The 27,940-nt window shown below is 37.4% G+C and overlaps 1 long non-coding RNA gene across 2 annotated transcripts in view; it reads right to left on the bottom strand.

The window, feature by feature from the left end:
- Positions 1-477: 477 nt before the first annotated feature.
- The window catches only part of LOC141577438 (uncharacterized), a 551,160-nt gene continuing 523,697 nt past the window's right edge, over positions 478-27,940 (bottom strand). For both annotated transcript variants that reach the window (XR_012506315.1, XR_012506314.1), the window contains 2 exons: positions 21,080-21,114; positions 478-5,905 (listed from right to left, as the gene is read on the bottom strand). This is a non-coding gene — a long non-coding RNA (uncharacterized LOC141577438). The remainder of the gene's footprint in view (positions 5,906-21,079; positions 21,115-27,940) is intronic.

Here is a 27,940-nt window from a genome sequence, read left to right as displayed (position 1 = left end):
TGGGCAGTCCTCGGAAACCAGGATCGAATATTCTCATATTGGCAACGATTTTAGAATGCCTAAGCATTCAGAGAAACAGCTTCATGGAGATTTTCGAATCTGAAGTGTACCGAAAAGAAAATGTATCACCTTTCTCTCCAGGTGGCCATTGCTCCAGCAGGAATTAGAAGAGGCCTTTCAGGGAAGTAGGAACTGATAGATTAGGTTCATCTGAAATAATTTGTGGCTGTGAAAGATGCTGCTTTAATAATCAGGATGTTAGCCCCAGTGTTCTGGAGACATTCCAGCTGTCATTATCTCTGCCCACCTACTTTCCTCCCTGAAGTTTCAATGGAATTGTTTTTCTTCCCAGAAACTTAAAAAGCTAATAAGGCCATGTCGAGTTAAAGTAACACTACAATATTTTACTCTTAAATACTGGAATTTTAAGAATAAAATGACTATACATTTTCTTATGAAAGATTTAATTACATGCTTCAAATATTTACTCATATAAAGATAGTTACAGAGTCCAATCAACAGCATACTTGTGGGAAGTGAAAATTTTCAGAATTATTCTCTTTACAATATAATTAATTTTGGGAAAAAAATCAGAAGACAACACAATTACACCTTTATTTGCTTCAGATAGCAAGGCTTTATTCTAAGTGTGAATATGTTTTGCGGGCGACTCATAAGTCTGAGGTCTCTGGATGATTTAGGTTTACCTGTGTCTTTAAAAGTCTCCTTGATGCTAGTCACAAAGTTGTAACAGCATAAGCGTGAAAAACATATTTTAAGAATTGCTGCAATATGGGCAATCCATTTTGTGCTTCAATATGTAAAGAATTCTAAAATTTTGAAGAAAGCTATGTTATTGCCCTGGCTTATTCGTCTGAGGAATTGAGAACTTTTTAAAATAGCCTAATTAATTATAAAGACAGTTAAAAAAAAAGTTGCTCAGAAATATAAATTTTTTTTTTTTTTTACATTTTGAGCTATTATCCACTTACAAGTTGGAAAGCCATTGTTCAGCAATTAAATCTATCATATATATTATTTTTATTAACTTCTTATGTGACATCAATGAAAACATAGAATTTTATCACAATGTTTTGCAAACAGTGAACTCTTCCTCATGTTAATAGAAACATGACCATCTAGAGACGGAAGCATTGCTATTCTGTTACCATTTTAGTCTTACTGAGCTTCCTACTCAGAACAATATACTTCTTGCTACCAAATTTCTCAGGAATGTGACAAATGCCCCCTAGATATCATAAATTAGAGAATAAATTGGGAAGTGCTGTAACAGGACTCCTGAAGGTCATTTGAAGGGCTTTAGGAGGAACGCTCATAGATAACAGGAGAGTAGCTTTGGACCAGAGACAATGTCTATCACTACTGAGTTAATGATTAAGGATGCTTGGAGGTTGAAGTGAATGTCATTAACCTTCTCCTGCCAATGTTAGTAGCATAGTCAGATAGTATAAAGTGGATGCTTACTTTTTAAAGTATCATTTTCATAGGACACTTGAAATATTCTTTAAAGAAGCAACGGCCTTCTATGAAGATTAATAAATACAAATGAATGAAAAATGGAGTCTACAGTTCGTTAACAAACCACTGGTGAATGAGAATGAGGTCTTAATCTCAGAGCAAGTGTACTTTAATCAGTCCTTTCTGTGGTTGATTGCTTGCATCCTAGGTTGGGAATTTTGTTTCTAATTCAGAAAAGTCTCAATAGCAATATCTCTATTATTCTCTGGCATGTAGAACTTGAAACAGGAATTACAGGTACTTCAGGGGTAAGTGCTAGTCTCACTCATCTTGATAACAGCCACTCTTCCATTTGCACAGCCATTCCTGAATTATTTCTGAGCCAGAGTTTCTGTGTCTTCAGTATATCTATTTGTTAACATGCTGACTGACCCTACACATCCATTGCTTTCAAATATCCAACAGATACTACAGTTTAACAGCTGGGGGGGTCCTCATATGTACCTTCATATCTAAAGCTGTCATTTTTAGATAGGGAAATTAAGATATCCTTACTAAAATCATTTGGGAACATTCACAGACTTGGACAGAGTCTAGCAAGGGACATTGAGAAAAATCTATCAGAATTTTAAGGTAAAATTAAGTTCATTAAGATGATGTGGATGATAAAGAAATATGCACATTATCAAAGAAGATAAAGCACACTGGCTTTCCATTATATAGTAACAGCAAAGATATGGATATATTTACACTGCATAAAGTAAACTATACCAGTAGTGATAGCTTGTTTATTTCCTTAGAAATGAAGATTGATCTGTCTACCTACCTACCTGTGAGTTTGTTTACTGACGATGATAGCCCAGCAAACAGTCTCAGTAGCTCTGAGAGGACCGCTCCCAGGAGTCCAGCCAATATTACTAAGTGAAGTTTGAAGACAGAGATAAGTATAATGTAGAACATACTGGCCAGGGCCCACCTGCTATGAATCTTAACTTCGCCTATTATAAATGGTAGTGTTTTAATCTTCTACAAACTCTTGCCTTCTGTGAGCCCCAGGAGACAGTTGAACTAGATCATTCTTCCAAGGTCTGAGATGTTACAACTCTCTAGAAGGGAAAATCTTCATTTTAGATTAGATTAATTAAAGTACATGTACATTTTAGATACAAGGAGCCAATTTAATGTTTACTGTATCAACTTACCAGCTGTAACTAATTTGAAATATTTTAATCAAGTCAAAGAAAAGGCATAAGTTAGATGATCCCCTATGTTTACATTTTATTTTTTACTTAGAATGTTCCTAGGTAATTAGATGAATATTATGCATAGTTCATCTTCACTCATTATTAATTTAAAAATTAATCATATATTTTTACATTTTTGTTATTTTACAATGTGTCAAATTCTACTGTAGAGAACAATTTTTCACTCATACGTGAACATGTATATGTTCATTGTCACATTTTTTTTCGCTATGAGCTACCACAAGATCTTGTTTATATTTCCCTGTGCTATACAATATAGTCTTGTTTATCTATTCTGCATTTTAAAATCCCAGTCTGTCCCTTCCCACCCCCTGCCCCCTTGGCAACCACAAGTTTGTATTCTATGTCTATGAGTTTTTTTCTGTTTTGTATTTATGTTTGTTTGTTTAGATTTAGATAAGTGATCTCATATGGTATTTTTCTTTCTCTTTCTGGCTTACTTCACTTAGAATGACATTCTCCAGGGACATCCATGTTGCTGCAAATGGCGTTATGTTGTTGGTTTTTGTGGCTGAATAGTGTTCCATTGTATAAATATACCACAGCTTCTTTGGTCAGTCATCTGTTGATGGACATCTAGTCTGCTTCCATGTCTTGTCTATTGTAAATAGTGCTGCTATGAATATTGGGGTGCAGGTGTCATTTTGAAGTAGGGTTCCTTCTGGATAGATGCCCAGAAGCACGATTCCTGGGTCACATGGTAAGTCTATTCCTAGTCTTTTGAGGACTATCCATGCTGTTTTCCACAGTGGCTTTCCTTGCTTCCCTCTCCCACTCTTAATTATTTAGATGTCTTCTTTTACAAATTTGTGTTTATTCTTTTTGTAATTCATGGCAGTTATCTCCTCTCCAGTTATGAGTTTCTCATTTTTGTAGCATTCTGCTTCTTTTCTATTTAGAGTAGACCTGTGAATATTTCTTTTAGCATGGATTAGTGTTGCTAAACTCTTTTAGATTTTGCTTGTCTATCAAGTTCTTTATCTCTCCCTCTATTCTAAAGGATAACCTTGCTGGATAGCGTATCCTTGCCTGCATCCTTTTTTCATTCAGGACTTTGCATATATCTTGCCCACTCCCTTCTGGCCTGTAGTGTTCGTGTAGAGAAATCAGCTGAGAGCCTTATGGGGGTTCCCTTGTAACTCACTCTTTGCTTTTCTCTTGCTGCCTTTAGAATCATTTCTTTATCCTTGACTCTGGCCATCTTGACTATGATATGTCTTAGTGTGGGTCTGTCTGGATTTTTCCTGTTTGGGACCCTCTGAGCCTCCTTACTTGGATATCTGATTCCTTTAGGTTTGGGAATTTTTCACTCATGATTTCTTCAAATACATTTTCAATCCCCTTTGTTTTTTCTTCCCCTTCTGGAACCCATAATATGTGTAGATTGGCATGCTTTATATTATCCCATAGGTCCCTAATATTGTTTTTGTTGTTTTTTATTTGTTTTTCTCTCAGCTCTTCTGATTGGGTGCTTTCTGTTGCCCTGTCTTCTAGGTCACTTATTCGTTCCTCTGCATTATCTAGCCTGCTTTGTACAGTCTTTAGGTCAGCTCTCATCTCAGCAAATGAGTTTACTAATTCTACTTGGTTCTTCTTTATACCTTCTATTTCATTTTTGACATATTTTATATCTCTAAACACTATTTCTTTTAGTTCCTTCAGTACTTTCACTCCTTCTTTGAAATCTTGATCTAGTAGGCCATCAGTGTGTATTATTTCCTTGATTGTGCTTTCAGGGGATTTCTCTTGATCTTTTAATTGGGAGTGGTTCCTCTGCTTCTTCATATTGCTCATATCTCTTTGGCACAGTGGCTTAAGGAGTATCAGTTATCTAGTTCTCCTGGAGATGGTGTGCTCTTAATGATTTTATCGAGAGGTCTTTGTGTCTTCACCCTGTTTTGTGAACTCAGCTTGTTGTTTCCAGAGGCCCTCTGTTGGTGCCCTCGTCTGTGCTGCTCCCAGTGGCTGTCGGCTAGCGGAATGCGCCCCCTCCCAACACTGGGTCAGGTGCTGAGCTTTTACTCAGTGGGCAGGCGGATCACTCCCCTTCCAGATGCTGCACTCAGCTGCTGCTGTAGGGCGAGGGAGGTGGGTGGATCGTGCCCCCTCCCGGCTCTATGGTCAGGTGCTGCATTCCTGCCAGGAACAGTGGTAGCAGCCCGCCCTCTCCCAGCACCGGTCGCTCCGCTGCTCTGTGCAGCTGCCCATTCCACCTCGGGTCAGCGCTCTGAAAGTGGGCTTGGGGAAGACCGCAGAATGGCTGCCCCTGCTCCATGCCAAATCTCAGCTCCTTATTTGTCTTGGTGGCACGAGTACTCTGAGGTGCCATGGCAGAAAGATCCTATCTGCTTCGGGCTGTAGACAAGTCTCAGTCCTGCCTATGAGGTTGTGGAGCCCCGGGGTGTGGAGTCAGGTCTCGGCCCCTCCCCAACCCGGGCGCTGCGCACAGGAGGAGATGGTAGCTGTGGCTGCGCCCCGCCTCTCTTCTCACGAGAAGCATCAGTAATGGCAGTGCAGGTCTGAGGAGACAAAGGCTACGGCGCCCCTCCCCCCAGGGCACACCAGCTGTGTTGCTTTGCTTTTTTCACAATTTATAGGGGACTGAGGTTGTTCTGCTCTGTCCACCTTCCCAGCCATGGCGCGCAACCCCCTGCAGTCCCCTGGGGCTGCCTCAGTGCAGCCGCCCCAGTCCTCCGCCCGACTCAGGAGGCCTGTCCCAGCCCCAGCTGCTGGCTTGCGTCTCAGGCTGGGTGTCACGGGGACTCTTTGTGCCCATTTAACTCAGCTCTGTCGGTCAAGGGGTGCTCAGGGCAGATCTAAACCTCAGAGGCTCCCCTTCTGTCCCACTGGCCTCTCCGTTGGAGGGGGGGACCCAGCAAATGAGCACCAGTCCTCCTTTGCCACTCCCTCCCTGTGGGATTGGTCCCGCACTGTTTTGCTTTTTCTTCTTTCTTTTTTCCTTTTCTCCTACCAGATTTTTGGCACCTTTGTCTTTTGAAGGCGGCGATGTTCTGTCAGAGTTCAGCAGGTGCTCTGGGTGGCTGAGTGGGTCCATAGATGTGAGTTTTGGTGCCTATGTGGGAGACGGTGAGCTACAAGCGTCCTTCTACTCCACCATCTTGCTTCTCTTTCCCAGTCATATACTTAGAGATGTAAAGAACCTAGAATAGCCAAAACATTTTGTCAAAGATGAACAAAACTACCTGATTTCAATAATTATTATAATGGTGCAGTAATCAAGGCTGTGTATAATTGACATGCGGACCAAAAACAATAGATCAGCGTAATGAAAAAGAACATGGGCAACTCATTTTTAACAAAAAGGGGAAAATAGCACTTCAGTAGGTGGAACAATTGATAACCTTATGCAAAACAAACAAAATAAACCCCTTAGATTCATACAATGTACAACAATTAACTCAAATGTAACACTTACAGTGATAAAATTCAATTAAAATGCATAGGAAAAATGCATATGACCTTGTGTTTATACAAGCGCATTTTAAGATTTGATACCAAAAACAAAGCCCATAAAAGAACAAACCAATATATTGGACTTCATTAAAATTAAAAGCGTCTTTCCTTTGAAAGTCAATGTAAAAAGAATCAACAAACCAGTTACAGACTGGAAGAAAATATATATAAACCATATTTCTGATAAAGGACTTGTACCTAGAACTCTCAAAATTACCCAGTTTAAAACAAATGGGCAAAATTTATGAAAAAATCCTTTACCAAAGATGATGAGTCATTAAACATATGAAAAGATACTAAACATGAATAATCATTAGAAAATGAAAAGTGTAACCACAATGAGATTCCATTTCACATATATTAGAATGGCAAGAATTAAAGAGATTGACTATTAAAATTTTGGCAAGGATAAGGTGGAACTGTACTTCTCATACACTGATGGCAGGAATGTAAAATTATACAGTCACTTTGGAAAAGATGTGGCCGTTTCTTTTAAAGTTAACTGGACACCTTCTGCATGATCTAGACTTCCCACTCCTAAGACTTACTCAAGATAAATGGGAGCACACACATGCATATATTAAGACCTGTACGTAAGTGCTCATAACAACTTTCATTGTAATGGCTGGATGTTGGATGCAACCCAAATATTAATCAATGAATAAACTTGTAAACAAATATGTTATATCTATAAAGTTGAATACTATTTAACAACAACAATGAAGAAACTATTGGTACTTATCCCTACATGGGTGAATTTTAAAATAATTATGGTTAAGTGGATTAAGTGTACAATTTATTATTTCATTTATATAAAGTAGTAGAGTTAGAAAATGCAAATGAATCTATGGAAAGATTGTAGACAACTCATCTATGGTTTCTCTGGGGATGGGGAAGGAAGTTAATTGGTCATAAAGGGGAGGGAGAGAGAGAGATTACAAAGGAACATGTACACATTTTTAATAATGATAAATACGTTTATAAAAATTTTGGCAACAGCACCTTGGGCACATGCATGTATCAAAACCTACAAAATTATATGCTTTAAATGTGTGCAAACTATGTCAAAACTATTAAAAAATGATACTTAAGAAAGATTATTCAGACCTAATCTTGGCATGCAAGGTCCTAGTAATGTTATTAGTGTTAAATATACATTGGTGAAAAACTAGAGAACATGATAGTTTTCTATCAGAATAAACACACACACAGACACACACGGAAGTAAATAATCCAAAGGAATTGAAAATTTTAGGATCAAGCTTTAAAAGGACTATGTAAATGTAGGGCAAAACGGAAACAGAATGGGAAAGACAGAAAGAAGTAGAAATAAACATTTTAATTAGCACTATGTTTTGTTGTGAATTTAAAAGAAGCAAAGCAATTTCATTGACCTCTTATTTGTTTTATTGTAATTTGGTTGGTTAATATTATAACTATAGCCCACACAAGGTCAAATATTGCTCCTGGTTCCTAGAGTTTGAGCAGTTTTAATTGCACACTGGAAAACCAGTATGTTTATTGTTTGCAGTGTGTATAGTGTTTCAACAAAGGAAAAGGAAATATCTTGAGTGTCATAAAATGAAAAACATAAGTACAAAAAATTAATTGTGAGTTTTCATCATAAGGCTGAATGACTTTCAAAAGCTCAGGGGCTCTATGTTTATCTGGAAACTGACATTGCGATGTTTTAGATACATCACAGCATTGCTCTCACATAACAACTTGGCTTCTTTAAAAAAGATATTGTATTATGAAAAACAATATTGAGAAAGAAAGAAAGACATGTCTGGAGACCAGTTTATAAACCTCCGTTTCCTTCTGCCAATAAATATTTTATTCTAGTTGTAGCAATGAAGTGTTGAAGGTGAAAATTGTTTATAGGTTACTTCTTATTATATTGTATTATGTTATATCATATCCAGTTATAGCTTCTCCACCTAGAATATTCTTTCCGAAGCTTCCGTTTCTGGGCTTTGTTCCCCTAGCCCGCTTTGCCTGTTTAAGTCCTATTCGTCAGTACCCAGCATAAGTATCAGCTCTTCTATAAACAGTCCCAAACTCCTTGTGTTTGTGACATATGTTATCTCAAGTTTACCGCTTCGATGGCACTCAGTCAACTACGTTATCTGTTATCTCTTCTGTCTCCTCCGCTGGGCCAACCTGGCCCATGAACCCTTTACTTGTATTCATGTACATGCAAAGAAACCACTCAACACCCAACACGTATTTGACATAAGTGATTGAAAGGATTGGGTGCAATGCAATGCGTGAATTGTCATGAGAAGATACACTACAAAGATGAAATTTAAATAAATATATAGCTTCTCAAATAACTAGAAAAGTCAACCAGTTACATTGAAGGATTATGGAAATTAAGGAGCTCTTTTGTTCAAATCAACAACACAACTAAATACAGCCAGAGGAATTAGCAAGCAGACACAGCAGAACTACGGAAGAAATGAGTCACAGTTGCCCTGGGCAACTCCTACAAGCCATTGGCTGGAATCTGCTGTATCGTGTCCTAAAGGATAAGTCACTGGCCAGTCCTCTCCCATCCATACCAAAACAGCAGTATCTGTGGTTTGTTCGTAGGTTCAATATAGTTAGAAAGACCAGCTCTCCAAGCAAAATGTGGAATCAGTGTATGTACTTCCCTAGAAAATATGGTAGGGCTACCAAGATAACCAAGACAGTATTTGGGGTCACTTTAGTCTTTCCCACATGGTGTATACAGCTCACAGACTGAGGAAAACCTTACCCTTTTATCACAGTGAGGGCTTTTCCATTCACACCTGCATTTCCTGCTACAGAACAGCGATCTCTATAAGGAAACTCATTAGTTTTGAATATTGATCATTTATTACCACTCATTATTACTGATCCCTATGCTTTATATGAATGGACAATGAATTCTCAGTAGACATGTGAGGACAATGAAGACAGGGAAACTAGAGAAAACAGTCAAATAAACAAAGAAACAAACTTCCAAGAAAATAGAAAATGGAAAAAAAGTATGTAGCTTATATTGTCAAAAATTCAAGAAAAGTTCACATTCATAAAACAAAAATAGGCTAATCTGAATAAAAGAACATTCGTTCTTCCTTTCTGTCTGTGTTATCTTCAGTAGATCTCGTGACTTCTTCTGTGCCTGTAACAGTGCATTTACTAAGTTTTTCTCCCCATCTGTGCTCTTTTGTTGCAAGGTAGTTAAAAGCTTCAAGAAATATCACACTAACTTCTTCCGTTGATAAAAACTGGTGAGACCTAAGCATTTATTATTCAACAAAGTAATCCATTCATCAAATATTGATGAAGCAGCAATGTGTGTCAAATACTTTTACAGGTTCTAAGAATGCATCCATGGGAGAAAAAAAAGAGATAACCGACTCTCTTCATGGAACTTACATTTTAGGGAGATGAAACTGAAATGATCAGATGTGGTAAGTTTGAAGAAGAAAAACAAGGTAGGTAATGAGAAGAGAGAATGATACTATATTTTGATTGTCTTCTTGGGGAAGACTCTTCTGATAAAACTGTATTTAGCATTGACATGAAAACAGAGAGTTTGTGAACCCTGAGTAAAGAAATTTGCAGGCAGAAGTAACAGCAAATGTAAATCCTGTGCCAAGTATTATATTCTTGTCGTGTTCAAAGGATAATGAGCCTCAGTGGCAGCGGGGAGGGAAGTAAAAGCTGAGTCAGCAAGGCCCCCGAGGAACGGGTGTGAAGACCTCCCAGCTGCTGGCTTCACGCGCCCATGGCAGTGGGACAGGAGTGGGGGCGTGGACAACAGTCACAAGGTCATCGCAATAACCCTACTGAACCAGGATGCTCAGGTTCTGGACGTATTCTGAAAGGGGAGCTGACAGAATTGGATGTAAAATGTGAAAGAAAGCAGGTAAGATTAAATGTTAGTCTCCTTCTTCGGGGTACACATCTGCATACTGCACCGCTGGAACCGCCTTGGAAGGAGGAGAAAAGAGGTAGGGGCAAGGAAAGAACAATTAGGATAGCTAACATTAATTGAACATGTACTTTGTGCTGGCAAACTTCTCAGTGCTTTCCATGAATAATATCATTAGATATTCACGATATTTCTCTGAGATAGGTGCTGTTAATAACCACAGTTTCAGAAAAGGAAACTTACCCTTAAAGATGCTATATTCCAAACCCTAAGTTAGTACACCTAGTAATTAGAGAAGATGATGACATCAAGCCATCTGACTTCAGGTACAAAATAGTATCTGTAGGCCACCCGCTTTGGCATGAAGGACTTCCTGTCAAGCCCTTTGCAGAGGTGCTCCTGTTTAATCATCACTATCAAGTAACTGTGAAAATCTTTACTTAATGAGGATGTTAAACTTACTAAAAATCACAGATGCTTCAAACATTAATGATTACATTTCTAGTTTTAAGTAATATGTATACGATATTAATTGAGCTATTACCAAACATAGAGGGAGATTTTATAATCAAATATTTCCAGAATTGCTGAATTAATTAGTTATATTGATTGCAGGAGTTTTTAGAATCTTTGAATATTATTATTACTCAGAAGGAGTTTTAGCATGCAACACGTTTCAGGCTTTTATTTGACCAGGCTCTTATTCTTGGAGTTCCTGGTTTAAAGTATTTTCTGCCATAAGTTTTGTTGCATCTACCATGAGAATGATGACTGTTCCTAGCAACCAGATGAACCACATTCCTTGGGAATTTTGTTATCTCTTGGAAGAGAATTCATGGAGTTGTGAACGGCTTCACAAGGATCCTGCAGAATAACTTCAGCCACATCATTTTCCTTAGAAAAATTAGAAAAGTGGAGTGTTTGGAGTAGTAGATGAATAGTGAAGAGGGGAAAAAAAACTTGCTATAATTCCACCAGCTGTGGCCAGGACAGGGCATGATCAAATGCTCCACATTCCCATCCTGTATGTGGTCAAATCTGGATATGTCCACACTCATATCTTGTTATTCAGCAAATGGGTCACTCACTACAAATATTTATCTTCATTACTTGCATGGACTCAGATACTCCTAAAGAGTTATCTCAAGCCCTGAAAGACTCACCTTTGATAAAAACTGGGCCACTGATATCCTTAACCAACAGTGGTTTTGATTGTCTAAGCCACAACATACAAAAAAATTTATAATAATTTTTTGGTTGGTGTCTGTGTTTCTGAGAAAGGAAGAATTCCACAGACTGACATGTCAGAGCTAGGAATGTTCAGCTGCTAAAACTGATGCCGATTTATGTCTAAGACTGCCTGCTGGTAAAAACTGCCACACACTGCATCAGGCTTGGCTGTTTACTTGCCATATGACATCGGACAGGTGACTAATAATCACAGTGCTGACCTTCTAGGGCTGTTATGCAGATGCTTGATGATGATGATGAAGAAGAAGAGCAGGGAGAGGAAGGGGAGGAAGGAGAGGAAGAAGAAGAACTACTACTACTTAGAATGGACCATGATATATTGCAAGAGGTAGGATTGCAAACTCATAGTGAGTGAACATGCCACAGTAATAATAGAGACAAAGTATGCATATTTAAAGTTGCTGTATTTGGATATACTTTTTTTAAATCTATAAACCTCTAAAAGGTGGAGCAAACATTAACATGGCATCAATCCCTCACAACTGAGATAAATATAATCTATTAAGTAACTTTTCTAGTAACAGTTTACAGGGGGCAAAACACAAGTGGATGCTCTGAGAGAAATGGGTAACTCTGAGTGACGGCTCTGCTTGGAACTTGCCTCTACAAATAGTCATTAATTACTGAGCTTTTTAAATGGTCATTCCAGAACTGATAAAACTCTCTACATTTGGAATATTTATGTAATTATTGATCTGAATTATATATCCATTGATGTGCTAGCCCTTTCTAAGTGTGCATATTAATTTAGAAAAAAATACATTGTACATTTCTGCTTAAAATAGAACACGGTGTTAGAACACAGAAGTAACACAGTTGACCCTTAGTTAACGTGCTGCTTACACCTGGAGTCTAACGGAGAGGAAGACACATGAAAGGTGAGTGGTATTAGCCTTGTTTTGAATCTTATGGCTTGAGATTTAATTATGACACTAGCAGTGTCCCTGCACTGGGTTATATAAAGTCACTTCCCAAGGACCCATATCTGCAACCTCTTTAAGGTGTGAGCTAGAAATGCCATCAGCAGTTCTGTGACACACAGATGTCCTGATGCCCGGCAGCAAGAGGAATGCTGACTCTGCCTCTTACACACCGTTCATTCCTTCTGTTATGAAGCAAGGGAATGAAACTGCTGTGTTTTGAAACATAAAATTAAGAAACTACTGGTACAAATAAATTGGTTTTAATTCATACATGTTTTTAAATTCTTTTTAAGCCTGAGAAGATAATTTAAGCCCTCAAAATAAATATATGATAACAGAATAGCTCAGCAACTGAACTCAGATGACCTTCTACTTCAGAAATATGTATCCCTTGGGTGTTTTTAATACACCATATCCCAAAATGCTTTCAGAATTTTCGCAAACATGGTAAATATAATTCTCTCCATATAGATAGACAGACAGACATGTCAATGGACTGTCTGATTGACTTCTGTTTAATGGTGATGGTTTCTACTTTTCCCCCATGTTTTTTAGGAATCATAAACTGAACACAACCAAGATCTATCTAATTCTTTCTTTCACAGAAGCTTCTGGATGTATTTTTACCTAAACCTCCAAGCATTACTTTTTAATATGGAATCCTAGGAGCCTTACAGCAGTATTTTTCAAACTGTGACTTGACCTACTTATGGATTATGATGGAATAGTGGGTCATGAGATCAAGTTAGGGGTGAGGCAACAATTTTTTAAATAAAATAGGATAGGATATAACAAAACAGTAAAAAATCAGAGGAGTGCAGAGCTGAAAGTATATATATAGTATAAGATGTTGTCTCATGAATGTTTTATTCCCTTTGGCACACGAGAGCGTGCGTGTGCAAAGTTGTTAAACCGTATTTATACTATGCACGGGTATGTAAAATTTTGATAGCTGCAGTGTGATAATTTATGATTCTACTTCCCTTGTTTCATGTGCCCTAAAAATGGTCTTCAAAATTCTCTCTGTATGCACATTTTCTGGGGAAACGTATTTTGGTATTCATCTGTTTATTAAAGTATTTTTTTCAAAATGCTCCAGAGACATACTTATCCTAGAACAGATTTAATTATTATAGGCATAGCTTTAGAACAGGTACACTTTGAAATTTGAAATTAACAAATATAAGTTTATATATCTCTCTATTCCACAAATAGATATACCAAAAATAATTGCTTCTGTGTTCCCAACTTAAATTTAAGTTCTAATCAGGTTACATACAAAATTTATGTTCCTAAAAATGAAAGTATATTTACACTTATAAAGGTGTGAATAAAGCTTATTCTACATTTCAGTTTGCCTAAAAGAGTTTACATCTTCATAAAACAACAGCATGTCATGAATTCAATTTATCTAAATACTGTATTTCTAGGCTTGTGATAATAGACATACAATATACCAAGTACATAATGAGGATGGTGGCCTGTGGAAAGTTGCAGGTGAGGAGAAGAGATGAAAGGTTATTTTATTAAAGATCTAAAAATGAGCTAAAAGAAGAAGCAAATGCATTCTGAACAATAATTTACATCACCTACCATGCTAGAGGTTTTATATCAGTATGTTCAGCACATAGGCAACACTCTGATGTGGATAATATTATTTAAAATTTGCAAATGAGGAAACCAAGGATCAATGTAGTGAAGGTTTTTGTTTTTGTTTTTGTTTGCTGTAGGTCACAAAGCCAGTAAGTGGTGGGTCTTGAAGTTTATCACAGCTCTGACTCCAAGTCCACCCGTGTCACACTGCACAGAATACTGAAGGAGGGAGCAGGAATTCTCAATTCTAGTTCTCATCTGCAGGTAACTTAGGTAAAAGAGAAGCCAGTATTTTACACCTTCACACTATCCAATTCTATAGACTAAACTGGAAGTTAAATTATTGTGGAAAACAACCAGCCGTGCACAAGGGATATTACATTCTTTAGTTCCACCCAATTTATTCTAGTACACTGGGGCCTCAAATGAGAAAGGAATGATTTAGCAGCAGGAGGAACTGAATGGAGTTGGAAAAGGTATATATAAACAAACAGGCAAATGTTCAGTTTTTATGCCAGTTTTGGGTGATGGCAGAATGTGTGCCTTGGGCAGACACCATCAACAGAGAAACAGATAACACACATATTTTAGCAAAGATCAGATCTAAGTTAAGAAATCAGAATCTGCAGGAGTAGCGGATGCTGTGATGCGCTTTCCAGATGCCCCTTCAAGACTGAAGAGCTGCTTTCCCATCTGCTGTGGCTGTTGCTGGCTGATGGCTCTCAACTGCCAGCCCTCCCTGGAAGCTGTCCTGGGTTGGAGGGACTGCCTTACTTCTCTCTCTGTGGGCAGCCTACGTTCGTTGGCTGGTAGCTTCCATAGCATAAAGACCTGGTTCTCTCACTGTAACACGGACTAATCTAAGGGGTCCATCTGGCCTCAGAAATTCCTTCCTTAATGTCTGGTCACCTGAGGTGTTCTTTGAGACAACCTTGCATCCAGAGCTTTCCCTCTGCCCAACCCTGCTGCTTTGTCCTTCCTCTTCTACAGTGATGATGATCTGCAAAATCCTCTCTTACCAAGTCCCTAAAATATATGCTCCACCTCACACTCTGTTTTCTGGGGAACCCAAGCTTCAAGGAGGCCTACAATAATCTGAGTCCACATCGACTGTCAGACACCAAGGGCTCCTTGAGCAAGCAACACTGATCAAATGATGAGGCAAATGGTCACACTCATTCAAAAGGTTAAAAACACACAGATGTGGGACAGAAAGAACTCAAAGAAGGGAAAAGGAAAGGGGATACCCTGGACAGTGGCTGAGTCTGTTTGGATGAGGCCAAGTAGGAAGAAAAATGGCTCCCAAAGTTGTCCGCATCATAATCTCCACAGCCAATGATTACGTTATCTTACATGAGAAAAGGGACTTTGCCAGTGTGATTAATGTTAAGGATCTTGAAATGGGGAGACCGTGCTGGATACCCAGGGAGCCCAGTGTAATCATAGACATCCTTAAATGCAGAAAGCCTTTCTTAACTGTCATCAGAAAAGGAGTTGTGAGAATGGTCAAAGAGATGCAGTATCACTGGATTGAAGGTAAAGAAACAGGGGCAAAAGCCAAGAAATATGGTTACCATTAAAAGCTGGGAAAGGCAAGGAAACATTCTGCCCTAGAGACTCCACACAAAATGACAGCAAAACACACACACAAAAAAAACCCAAAATATAAAGACAGACTATTGGTATCTTAATTTTAGCCCAATAAGGCTTTTTTTTTTTCTTCAATTCAAACTTACAGATCTATAAGATAATATATTTGCATTGTTTAAAATACTTCTTTGGACTATTTGTTACAGCACCAATAGTAAACTAATCTATACTTGGTATCAGGGGTGACATGCTGCTATAACAAATACCTAAAAATGTATAAATGGCTTTGGAATTGGGCAACAGGCAGAGACTGGAAGAATTTTGTAGATCATGTTAAAAAAAAAAAATAAACAACTAGATGTCCTTGGGGAAACTGTTAGTCAAAATATTGATGGGAACTATTCTTCATAAGGACTCAGAAAGAAGTGTGGAGCAGGACTGAGAAAACATAAATCATCTCACAGAATCCAAAATCACTGTGAGCAGACTGTTAGGAAAATATGGACCTTAAAAGAACACCTGGTAAAAGCTGAGAAGGAAATGAAGAACACGTTATTGGAAACGAGAGGAAATAACATCGTTGCTGCATAGCGGTGGAATGCGCAGCAGAACCGTGTCCTTCAGTTATGTGGAGAGCAGAACTGGTGACGGACAAAGCTGTACATTTCCTGGGGAGACGTCTAAGCAGAGTGTTGAAGGTGCAGCCTGGTTTCTTCTTGCTGTTTATAGTAAAATGTTAGAGGAATGAGATTAACTGTGGAAGAACTGTTAAAATAACACAAAAGTGAGTTAAAAAAAAAAAGCAAAAAACACCCCAGTACTGCATGATTTTGCAAGTTGTCAGCCTATTCAGATTGTGGGGGAAAAAATCACTATAATGGAGAGGTTCACCACCCGGAAATCATGATCTAGAGGAAAAGTCAAGTATGAGGCTACACTCCTTCTTGCTAATACCTCAGAAGAATCAAAAGATCATAATGTTCCTTTGCACATATGGCTCTTTGAGGAGATTAAGTTCTAACAGGTCACTTTAATCTAACTGGCATCTTGGGAAACCATACGGCATGAGCTCTCAGCCATCCCAACAAAAACCAAACACAGAAACTGGGTACTCTAGGAAAGATCTTGCCCAATGGAGGGGACACCATGACATACACGGGAGAGCCCCAAGAGTCTCCAGAATTCCAGCCAACAGAAACACTGCTAGCTGGGAATGAAAGGGGTAGGGAGAGTAAAAAATTAACGAAGGCTGGCAGAACCACCCATTTCTACAGGCAGGAAACAGGCCGCTACAACTATCTAGCTGCAAAGCATGCACCACCATTTATTAAAAATGGAGGCTGCCGACCAGGGCGGAGCTACGAGCCCAGATAACTGAGCCCCTTAGGGTTATTCCCAGTGCTTAAAACAGAGCATCCCTGCCTAGACTTTGAATTTGCCTGGGACCAGTAACTCATCCTCCTTCCATCTTTGACTATCTTGAGCCTGAATTCTGGGAACTGTTATCATGTACCTGTCTCACCATAGTGCTTTAGGAACAGGTAACTTGCTTCTCAAGTTCCATGAGTTCATAGATGGAGAGGATTCCCAGCAGGGATTGTTACCAGGGAAGCTCCCATGTCTCATTTAGATGATTTAGACGATGAGATTTTAGGCTTTTAGGCTAATGAGATTTAGATGAGACTTAAAGTCTTGAGACTTTTTATACTGTTGTGATGGGTTGAATATACTTTTTATATGGGAATATAAACATGTAATGTAAACAGAATAATGACCCCCTACATAAGTCCACATCCTTATCACTGGAATGTGTAATCATGTTATCTCACATGGATAAATGGATTCTGCAGATATAATTAAGTTTAAGGATCTTGAGATGGGAGATTATCCTACATTAGATTATCTAAAGAGGTCCAATCTAATCATATCAGCCCATAAAAGAAACTTTCCTGGCTGAGGTCAGGCTCAGAGAGAGAGTCGATGTCAAAAGAATGGTAGAGAGATGCAAGGCCAGGAAGGAAATGGGCACAGAGCCAGGGAATGTATGTGGCCACTGGAAGCTAAGAAAGAGAAGAAAATGGATTCTTTGCTAGTGCCTCCAGGAAGAAACACAGCCTTCCTCCCACACTGATTTTTTTTTAATTTTTAATTTTTTTTTTAAATTTTGTCTCCCACACTGATTTTAGCCCACTGACACCCGTGTAGAAATTCTCACCTACAGAACTGTAGGATAATAAATTTGCATTCTTTTAAACCATGAAATTTGTATAATTTTTATAACAATGAGAAAGATAATACAACATTTATAACTATCACCCAGTATAGTATTTGGGACACCAATGAGAGGAATTAAAAGCTTAAGTATGACAATTGAAATGTGCTAATGAAGATTTAGGAGTCAATATGGTGTCTCCTTTGAAATATCTTCTCTATAATAGTTGCTGGAATCCAAAAAAAAATCAAGATTTATGAAATTGTAAATTAATGTTTATATATATATAATCCTAAATTGAAACCTGACATATATATGTTACAAATGTTCCTTTTCACTTTTGATCTAAATTATTCCCATGAAATTTGGGGTACTGCTTTGTATGACAAGGAATTTGTATTCACTTTGATTATTTTATATTTTTCTTTTTATAAGGAGCATGGATGGCTTTAGCTTTTACTTTTCATAATAACAGGTACTTTATTGACTGTAATTATAAATTTTTTTTCTTTTCACTGAATTCAAAAGAAACCACTTCTTTGATCTCATCTGATTTGACTGAAAAACACTTACTCTGTGAAAATGCTGACAGAGCTGTACTCCAGAAAGAACAATGTCACATTTTAGGGGGTGTTGGGGAGAATGCTTATGGAGGGTAGGGTTTCACTGTTGCAAACTTAATTGTTCTGAAGTAACTAAACAGGCAGAATTAACAAGTAAATTTGAAACAGTTACAGAATTTATACATAATCCAGATTGCTGGCAATGTTTCAAACAGACATCGAGTTTATAAGACAGTTTTAACGCATCATGTAAATAGAAATGCAGAATAAGCAGTGTGCTTTTATCTTTAGAAAAGTAAGTAAACATATGCTGTTTGAAGGATAATTTTCTAATCTTTAATGTGAAATGAAATTTCCTGTAATCCCTTCCATGATTTATTGCTGTCTCATGAGCCAGACTCAACTCTAATTTTTTCCTGTAATATTTCAGGTCAGCCTTTTTTTTCTTTTGCTTTTCCAGTTGTTCACCGTATGATCTTCTGCAATTTTTTCAAATACAGACAATATGTATGGATTCACTTATCTGAGCACACATGTGTGCCTGTATATATACAATTTCTGATTGTTGGTTTGGCTAGATATAGAATTCTCAGAATGAATTAATTTTCTCAGAATTTTAATGGAAATTTAACATTATTTTCTATCGTCATGTATTACTGATAGAAGTTATGCCAATGGCTTGCATTCATTTGTAGGTAACCAATTTCATCTTCCTGAAGGTAATATCATCATCAATGGAGTTGTGAAATATATAGGTACCTATTATTTAACATTCCTTCTGTTTATAATGAAGCGAACTCGTTTTCATTTTGAAAGCCTAAAATTACTAAGATGTTTTAGATCAGAAAAATTCTCCTCTAGCATAATGTTTTAAAATTTTTTAAAATTTCTTTTATATATTTTTATTGATTTATTTTTACTGGTGGGGGACGTAGTTAGATTTGCTTATTCATTTTTAGAGGAGGTTCTGGGATTGAACCCAGGACATTTTGTAAACTAAATTGTGCTCTACCACTTGAGTTATACCCGCCCCTCATCACATTGTTAATAAATGCTTCATTCTCTCCTTTCAGCCCTCCCAGTATGTGGATTAATACTCCACGTCTCTTAATGTTTTCCTATTTTCCATTGTCTTCTTATCTTGGACTCAGGATTTCCTCCTCCTCCCCCCAAAAAATCTGTGATTACTAAATAGGTAGATACCTGCATCCATCCTATTGTTTACCTATCCTAATAAAGTTGTATTTTGTAATTTTCTTTTACATTCTCAATACATTTTTGTTGTGCTTCTTTACTACTTATTTCCTAGAGATAATGACTATTCACGTCTTTCTAAGAATATGACTAGAGTTTTTTTTAAATTTTTATTTTATGTCCCCTGGGTCTGTTTCTCTATTTGCATATTTAGCTCTTTTATCCAAATAGTTTTTTTTTTTCTTTCCCTAAATTGCAGGTGGTTGGGATGGCTTGTTGTGTTTTTAAGTGGGAAATCAGGCTGCTTAATAGATACCTGGTAGGTGTTTTCTCTGCAGGTATGTAGGCCTGTTTCCCCAATATTTCCCTCCCCTGGACGAGCATAAACAGCAGACTTCATTAAACTGGTTTGTGTTAAGTTTGCCATACATGTCGACTGACAGGTTCTGCTCTAGCATGTTATGTAGCAGAAAAACTAGGCACCCACCAATCTCCAAAATAATAAGGTAAAATCATTTCATGTGTAGAACCTTTTTGTTCTCTTTTTCATTATTTAGAAAGCCCAGCTATGCTTACTTTTCCCTCAAATCCTAATACCTACACATGGGCCCTTCTTCTGGTCAGAACTGAGGCTCGCTTTAGAAAGACAATGTTCATGGGATAGTAAATTAGATGGAGCTTTTAGGAAAAAGGATATTTTTTACTTAGAACTTGGTATGTCTGAAAATTTCTTTTCCTCTCGCTGACATGTGCTCCACCTTGTGTTGTATGTATGGGGGCTCTGATTCTTTTACTCTGCTTTTGATCTAATCTCATTTGCCTTCTATATCCCAGGAATTCTTTAATTTTTTGGCTCACTAGTGGCACCTCTTCATATTATGGAGATGTGTTCTATCATATGAGTGGAAATTCAGGATGCCATTCATCAGTTAATCTGCACAGCAACTCTATAAGGAAATTTTAAAAAATCAGCCAAGGAACTAAATGTCTCTATGTCATAGTTTCTGAGTGACAGAGCTGTAATTTAACCTTCAGATTCTCTATCTCCATATTCAGATCTCTCATTCTTAACCAGAGATAATCTTGAATTCCCTTCCATTTCAATCAATTCCATTGAATTCAGCAAAATGTACTTTGAATGTCTATAACATGAGAGTACTATTAAAGCAATGAAAATACAGAAATGGCTAAGACAAAGATCCTATTTTCAATGGATTCACACTTTTGTATGCGGAATTTAGTAAAGAAGGAAAATCAGTGAAAGCAAAGACTAAATTTACTTGCCATTCAGTTTTGCCTAAGATTGTACTGGTATAGGTAACTGACAAACATGTAAATTAGCAGAAGAACCGAATAGCCATTTTTCCAAAGAGGAAAGGCAGATGGCCAACAGACACACGAAAAGATGCTCAACATTGCTAATGATCATGGAAATGCAAGTCAAAACCACAATGAGATACCAATTCACACTGTCTGAATGTCTATCATCAGAAAGAACACAAATAACAAATGTTGGTGAGGACATGAAGAAAAGGGAACGCTTGTACACCATTGGTGGGAATGTAGTGTGGTGCAGCCACTGTGGAAAACAGTATGGAGATTTCTCAAAACACTAAAAATAGACTTACCATATGATCCAGCAATCCCACTCCTGGATATATATCTGAAAAAAACAGAAATTCAAAAAGATACATGCACCCCAATGTTCACAGCCATGTTATTTACAATTGCCAAGGTATGAAAGCAACCTAAGTGTCCATCAACAGATAAATGGTTAAAGAAGGTGTGATACACACACAGTGGATTACTACTCAGCCATAAAAATAATGAAATTTTGCCATCTGCAAAATTAGAGGTTTAGAGGGCCTTATGCTAAATGAAACAAGTCAGAGAAAGACAAATACTGTATGATATCACTTACATGTGGAATCGAAAAAGTTTTAATTTTATTTTGGTGAGTAAAACAAAACAAAACAAAAAAAGAAGCCGATTCACAGATATAGAAAACAAATTAGTGGTTACCAGTGGGGAGAGGGAATGGGGAAGGGGCAACATAGGAGTAAGAGGATAAAAAAATAGGGATTATTATGGGATTATATGAAATCATGTGTGTGAAACTCTTGAAAATTGTAAAGCACTGTAGAATTTAAACACTCTTTCATTCAATTTTTAAAAACTGTAAAAAAATAATAAAAAAACAAAACCCTTAACTTCTAGTGATTAAAGTTGAAAAACATTCATTATGAATACTCTATATATAAGAGAAAATAATGAACGTGTTTCTTTTCATGTCTTGATATAATCTATAAAATACTGCATATTTCAAGTAATATACAAATGATAGAAATAAACCTATTCATATATACACTATAAGGATTAATGTTTTTAACCTATGTCTTACTTGTCAGAGTTAATTTGCAACAAGGAGGCAAGTGGAATAACAAGTAGCATTATTCATAAATAAAATACATAAAAGTATATTCAGGAAAACCATGCTGTTACTTAACTGTCTAATTTACGCTCTGCCTATTCAGTTTGAGTAAATAGTATTTTAAATTTTCCATGAAATGTGAGATCTTAGCACTTGTCTTTAGTTTCAGAGAAACTGAAATCAAAGGAAGACTTGTCCTGGGACACATATACACATACAGGCACAACCAAGCCTGCTTCTTAAGTCACTTCTCTGAGTCCCTTGTCTGAATGGAATGGGAAGATGGGAGATCTTCGAGTCACTTAATTTTCCACGTTTTCCTTGAGGGAAACTTTTCCTTTAGTGTTATGGAAATATGATACGTCAGTCTATTATATGATTCCTTTGAAAAACAACTTAGGCTCAGAAGGGCTAGACAATACTGAAACAAATGGAACCTGAAGAGATATTTTCTTACATGTCATCAAATCTGTTTCATTAAAGGCACAAACTAGGGGATACCTAATAAAGTCAATGAGGTTTCTTTGGTTGTTGACATCTTTCATATTGAAAGGAATACTGCCAACGTTTTCCTCTATCATTGGAATTTATGCAGGAAGTAGACTCATATCATCATATGGTACAGTGGAATCTTATTTTTCACTCTTTCTACTCTAGTTCCAAAGTAAATTAGGTGACTGAGAACAATGACACACCATTATTAACTGAAGGTAAGTAGAATTTTCCATGGAATCCAGTACTGATTAAGGGAAAAGACAATATTAAGAGATATATTTTCACATCCTCCAGGTTATATTGAGGATCTGAGGAAGGAAAAAACTTGTTTCTTGTGCCATGTATGTGCTCTTTACTTGCTACAGATTCCAATTACACTTCAGTAGAAAACCAGCAGTAAGAAAACACCACAGACATTATTGTTCTAGACAAAGCCCACCAGAGGTTACTGAGTAGCAGGTGAAACTTTCAGAAGAAACAAGATATTATCATACTTTCAAAATATCTACCCCAAGATATTTATTAACTATAAATGGAAAGATAGTAACACAGCAAACACTATTTAACCAAGTAATCACAGTTAGCATCAGCGGTAAAATATATTGACATTGTTTTTGATACCAAGTGTTGAAGAAGGACATATTCTTAACCTTAGACCAATCATGAGGAAACATCAGAAAAATTCAAATTGAAGGACATTCTGGAATATAATTAATCAATTATACTATTCAGAAGTGTCAAGGTCATAAAAAAAAAATAAGGAAAGACTAAAGAACTGTTGCAAGTTGAAAGAGACTTAGGGAAAGAAAAGTGCAATGTCAGATCCAGAACTGGATCCTGAAACAAAAAGAGGACATTAGTGGAAAAACTGGTGAAATCTGAATATGGTCTGCAGTTTAATAAATAATATTATAACAATGTTGGTTTGCTAGTATTGACAATTTTACCATGCTATGTCAGATACTTACCTTTGCAGAAGCTGATGGGATAGATACAGGAATCTCTGCCGCTTGTAAGTCTAACATTTCAATATCAAAAAATTTTTTAATCATTTGAGAAGAAAAGGCAGAGTCTGAGGGAATACACTTTCTCCATCGAACTTTTAAAATTTCACTGACAGAAAAAGACTATATTTGGAGGCTGCTCTTTAATTCTATCAGGAAATACACGTTTCCATGAGAAAGAAAATGAGGCCTACAAGGAGAGTGGGTGAGGAAAAAAATGGGAAGGTTTGAGGGTTTTTCATTCAAGGATATGTCTACTTATCATTCTTCCTCAGAAATGGAAGGTGGGGTTCCTAGCAGCAGTAGTCATACAGAACAGGAGGCATTTAGACTTGCTCACCGCCGAAAAGGGGGACTCTGTCTCTTCCTAAATGAAGAATGCTGTTTCTATGTAAATCAATCAGGAATTGTCAGAAATATGGTCCAAAAATTATGAGATCAAGCTGAATGCAAAAACCAGGAATTAGCAAACTCCTGGGCACAATGGAATAACCTCTGGAGTTGGGCCTCCTGGCTCCTCCCCCTAGCAGGCCCCCTCCTTGTGATCCTTCAAGCACTGCTGTTTGGTCCCTGCATCCTTAATCTCATTACCCATTTCATTAGCTCACGAATAGAGTCACTGAGACTACAGCTAGTAATTACTCAGTACAAGCCCCTGGACAAGGAAGAACCAATGATGAATAAGGGACACCACTCTAAGGTTGATGCTCCCTACAGATGTTAAAGAGAGCATTAAAAGAGGGGAATGAGGTGGGAAGCCCCATAAAAAGAGCGGCAGGACCCCCTAGGCAGGGCTGCTGCTCTCCTCCCAGCAATGACTGGTTCCCTGGCCCAGAGGCTCTATCTCACTTTTTGCCTCTAAAGTGGCTAACTTACATCTAGAGTTCTATTGGTGCCCTGAGCTCACTTCTGATTGGTTATTTCCTTCACTCCTGATTGGTTATTACTCTCGCTTCTGATTGGTTATTTTTCTCACTTCTGATTGGTCCACCTCCCTAACTTCTGATTGGTCCATTTGTAGTACTTCATTTGCATGGAGCTCACTCCTGATTGGTCTATTTCTACAAAGCTTGTTCCTGGTTTGTCAACTTCTGTTGTACTTTATTTGCATATGATGTTGCAAAGTGTAAGACTGGCAGCCTATAAAAGGCTTGTGTAAACCTACAGATGGGGTCCAGAGCTTGAAGTGTTAACTCCTCTGGCCCGCTGGCGTAATAAACCTGAGTTCTCCAACTCTCTAAGTGCTACTTGGTCTCTCGCCCGGACCCAGGTTGCTGTCACAACTGAGTTGTAACACGTTTTTCCACAACAATTACACGGAGTCAGCATGGGGTCAAACACCAGAGACAGCATACGTTAAAGACCATAAGTTTCAGAGGCAGACCAATCATCTGTCAAGTCCTGAACATTCTACCTGGTAACTGTGTGACCAGTTTAACCATAAGTTACAACTACCACCATGGCCAGTACTACTACCACCACAACTACCATGGCTACCATGACTACTGTCACCACTACCAGTACTAATACTACCACTACCACTACTACTATTACTACCATTACTACCACTGCTATCACTACTACCATCACTACTATCACTACCAGTACTACTACCATCACTACTACCATTACTTCCACTACCACTATCACTACCATTACTACCTCTACCACTACTACTACCACTACTACCATTACTACCACTACCACCACCACCACCATTATCACTACTACCGCTAATTCTCCTCCTCCTTTTTTAGTGGCAATAATACTTACCTTGTAGATTTCACAAGATATTACTGAAGTCATGTAAACACTACAAATAAGAGCTATTAATCTCATGTCTCTTTAAAGCCATACATTTCTTATCATTGTATCATTACATAAAGTTTAAAAGAAGAGAAAAATCACATCCATTTTAATTTACCAAAAGGTATGTGTGATCATTTTAAGTTTTATTGTTATATATATATATATATATATATATATTTTAACATGGTTGTGATCTTAGTGTATCATTTTTATTTTCCATTTTCACACATTACTGTTTATGGCTTTTTCATGTTGGTACAATATACTTAAAATGATAATTACCACTCCTCATTGGAGCATTTTAGTTTATTCCCTTTTTTTTTAACTATTGTAAGCCATGTCTGTTGCATTCTTTGCATTGCTTTTTTCCTTAACTTGGATTATTCCTTTTATAAAGAATTCTGTATCAATGTCTGTAGTTTTTTTTTGTAAACTCAATAGTTAAAAATTGACCCTCTTTCTAGATTTTTATTATTTTTACCTGCTTCTTTTTAGATATCTGAATACATGTATCTTAAAGCACTTGATTTTCTTGATGTTATTATCAGAAGTACTCTCTCGTCAGTGCCAGACAAAGCAAGGTTATTGGCATGATCCTTCCTTCCAGTACAGGATTACAACCCTGGTGCAGACCATGTATAACCACCACTGTTTAGTTATATGAAGCATGACAAGTGCTATGTAAATGTTACTTCTCATTATTAGTTATTCATTCTGGCATGATACTATAGGGAAAAAGTAACTTTGCCAGAGATTTTACTATCATTCTATTAGCCTCCTTTAGTGTAGGTTGCCACAGGTGATGGTGCATAAGAATACAGAGCAGATGAGATCTTTTACGTTATGTGGAAAAGCCTATCACAGTGTCCCTCATTTTCCAGGGTTAGCACAGTGCAAATTTTCTATGAGTTCTTTGGAATTTGACCAGCGACTGCTTTGCCCGGGCCATTCATCTTGATCCTGAGGCTGTGCAGATTTCTGGCTTTTGAGTATCCACACAGACCTCTCACTATACTCTAAACTGCAATTTTATGTTCCCTGAACTTTGCTTAATTTTGTGATCTCAGGTTCATTGTGACCCCATTAGTGTCCTTCCTTTGTAGCCTGCTCTCATGTCTTGTTTTCTTGTTCAGCTATTATAACATGTTGCCATCCTTGATCCAGGAGGGAAAATTTAGTGTATGGGTATAAGAATTAGATATGTTGCTTGTATTGGAGAATAACATAGTTATCAATTTCTTAGAAAGAGAAAAGATGAAAGGTTAAGAAAATAGAGGAGATGCTATGGGCTTTCTCTGCAATTTCCCCAAGCTGGGAAGGAAGAGTGAAGCACAACCTCTAAGTTAGAACACATGCTGCTAGTTTTGAAACAGAAAAAAACAAACTAATTCCACAGTGTTATTGTGATCATGTCAAAATATACATGACATGAAAGTTGCGATTTAAAATATTTAAGGGTACACTTCAGTGGCACTAAATACATTCATTACCATGCAAATGTTGCCACCATCTATCTCCAGGACTGTTGATTTTCCCAAATTGTAACTCTATCCATTAAACAATACCTCCCAGCCTTCCCTGCTCCCAGCCTCTGGCAACCATCATTATATTTTCTATTAATTTGATTAATCTAGGTGCCTAGAATAGTACAATATTTTTCTTTTGATTATTGGCTTATCTCCCTTAGCATGTTTTCAAAATTCATTCATGGTACAGCATGTGTCAGAACTACCTTCCTTTTTAAAGCTAAATATTTAATTGAATGTATACCACATTTTGTTTATCTGTTCACCCATATAGGGATACTTGAGTTGCTTCTACCTTTTAGCTAATGTGAATAATGCTGCTATGAACATGTGTGTACAGATATCGCAGACACTGCTTTTATTTCTTTTGGATATATAATTTTGCCAATATCTAACACTCGTTATTTTCTGCGTGTTTCTTGCCAATATCCCACAATTGTTATTTTCTGTTCATGTTTTAACACTAGCCATCCTTATGGGTGTGAGACAGTATCTCACTGTGGTTTTGATTTGCATGCCCCTAATTATTAGTGATGCTGAGTAACTTTTCATGTGGTTATCGGCCACTTGCATATCTTCTTTGGAAAAGTATCTGCTCAATCAAGATACTTTGCCCATTCTAATTAGGATTTCCCCCCTTTACAATAGTTTTAATAATGGAAGATTTAAACTTTGAATTAAAATATGAAGCTGGAGAAGGGACAGAAGAGATGTGAGAAAGGACTCTGGCCTCAATCCAATACACTTGGCTATACCTAGATATTTTACATGTGTTAATGGAAATGATCATGTAAACACTGTTACTCCTTAAAGAGTCCTGTATCATAGTTGAAATAGTGGGTTACAAAGACCCCACAGGTGATAGGGAAATGGCAACATCTGGAAGCCCCCCACCCACATCGGAGCAGATGGCTCTTCCCCAAGGGATATAATAGTAACTACTTCCCTTAAAGAAGCCATCTGTCTGAATCATTATTTTCACCAATTAATGAAGAAGGCATTTGAAAGGCTGAGAAACTTGTTAATTCTAAAAACAGGAAGGAGAAAAGAACTATGATTTGCCCAATTATAAACTGACACCATTTCTAGACATCTCTGTTGAATACGAAATAGTATCTACTTCTGTTGCCCTTTATGCATCATTCAGTGGAACTAGCTGAATTGGTAAAAAGCAAATCAATAGATGAAACTAGTCTGTGATGACAAATTTGACTTGCTTGACAG

Source organism: Camelus bactrianus, chromosome 4, assembly GCF_048773025.1.
Source record: "Camelus bactrianus isolate YW-2024 breed Bactrian camel chromosome 4, ASM4877302v1, whole genome shotgun sequence".
Lineage (NCBI taxonomy): Eukaryota > Metazoa > Chordata > Mammalia > Artiodactyla > Camelidae > Camelus > Camelus bactrianus.
The sequence above is the reverse complement of the archived record's forward strand: the minus strand, read 5'-3'. Positions and strand labels throughout refer to the sequence as shown.